General features: G+C 32.3%; 1 non-coding gene across 1 annotated transcript; it reads right to left on the bottom strand.

The window, feature by feature from the left end:
• Positions 1-1,492: 1,492 nt before the first annotated feature.
• Positions 1,493-1,598, bottom strand: LOC121227468 (small nucleolar RNA R71). The gene has a single exon (XR_005925071.1). It is a non-coding gene; the product is annotated as a small nucleolar RNA R71 (small nucleolar RNA).
• Between the last annotated feature and the right edge of the window lie 255 nt (positions 1,599-1,853).

Raw genomic sequence — 1,853 nt, 5'->3', positions numbered from 1 at the left:
TTCCCTTCCTCTAAAAGCATCCAACACATCTCTCACTTCATTCATCATTCTCCTTTTCTCTCTTCCATTCCCTTTCTTGTTTCTCATTTCTTTTTCCTCTTTCCCTTTTCAATTTCCCCTCTTGAAAAACATCTTACACACCTCTTGGAGTAGCAGCAATCGAGTACTCGTGAAGGTCTTGGATCATTAGAACGAGTAGAGAAGAGAGGAGCGCACTAGTTTAGCTTCGAAAAACCACTGAGATTTGTTCTTCTAGTTTCCTTCTCTTAACTTTGTTTAAAGTTTTTTTTTATCATGAATATGAGTACTTTTTTTGTTGTTCATCATTAATGAAATGAATTAAATTCATTTCGTGTTAGATTAATTGTATTATGTCCGCTTAGATTATTTAAAATGTGTTTGTGTTGTTATTAGGTCTAATAAATTGTTCAATTAAATAAACCATGATTATTTTATGTTTACATTTAATTGTAAGGTAGCAATTGAATTAATTATTAACAGGATTGAAATTATAATTAATTGACACAATATTTAATTGATGCATGTTTAATCTTCTACGGTAGTTGAAGGTTAATTAGTAATGGTATTAAACGGTACATTAGCCTTGCATATCTTTTAAGATTATTGTGATTCAATTGTTCTGATATAGCGATATATTTATACCTCACTTAATTTTATATTTGATTATTAAAATTTGATTAATTGTTTGCATTGACATAGAAATATGTTCAAGAGATTAATGAGTTTTAATAGGTAAGTATGTGCATTAGTAGCAATTTACCGAGTTGCCGTGAAATTATTCGTAACAACATGAACATAGTTTTAACTAATCTAAGTCAAAGAATAAAATTAATCTAACACATTTATGTTATCTTGATTAGACTCAACTTTTTAAAATCGTGCATTGGAACATTTTTACTTTTTTATTTTTTAATTACTTAGTTATATTTTAGTTTTTACGACACCTTTTCAAATCAACATATTTTTCCTTGACTAATTTGTTTAAAGTTGCATTTCATAAATATTTTCTTTCATAGTCCCTGTGGGTACAATAACTCAACATTACTTGTTAACGATTGTGTACACTTGCACATTTCCATCGTTTCATGTATGAGGAGACCAGAAATCGAGGCACAATAATATGTCGTGATAGTGTTTCATGAACTTAATCCGAGTATGAGGAGACCAGGAATCAAGGCACAACAATTCAAGCTGAAGCCAGTCATATTCCAGATGTTTTAGATAGTGGGCCAATTTAGTGGAATGCTGACTAAGGATCCTCACCTTTACCTCAGATTGTTTATGGAGGTGAGTGACTCCTTCAAGTTAGCCGAAGTACCTGAAGAAGCACTAAGATTAAAGCTATTCCCATATTCACTAAGGGACAGAGCTCAAGCCTGGTTGAACTCATTGCCACCAGATTCCATCACCACATGGCAAGAGTTAGCAGAACGATTCCTTATGAAGTGCTTCCCACATAACAAGGATGATAAGTTACGGAATGAGATCACTATCCTCCAACAGATGGATGAAGAGTCCTTGTATGAGGCATGGGAAAGATTTAAAGAATTATTACGAAGATGCCCTTATCACGGAATCCAGCACTGCATCTAATTAGAGATGTTCTATAACAGTCTCAATGCTCACATAAGGATGGTAATAGACACTTTTGCTAATAGTTGTAACACCCCAAATAGGGCCTAGGAGTTTTAGGGGTATTTCAGGATTTTAGCCTTAAAGTGTTCGAAATTTTACAATCGATACTGTTTTTACTATGATTTTTAGAAATTAAATCAATTTCAGAAAATGAGTTTTAAATACCTTTAATTTGCAAAAAGGACTAATTGAAAAAA

This window comes from Gossypium hirsutum, unplaced genomic scaffold, assembly GCF_007990345.1.
Source record: "Gossypium hirsutum isolate 1008001.06 unplaced genomic scaffold, Gossypium_hirsutum_v2.1 scaffold_902, whole genome shotgun sequence".
Lineage (NCBI taxonomy): Eukaryota > Viridiplantae > Streptophyta > Magnoliopsida > Malvales > Malvaceae > Gossypium > Gossypium hirsutum.
Note: the sequence above shows the minus strand (reverse complement) of the source record. Positions and strands in the feature narration are given on the sequence as shown.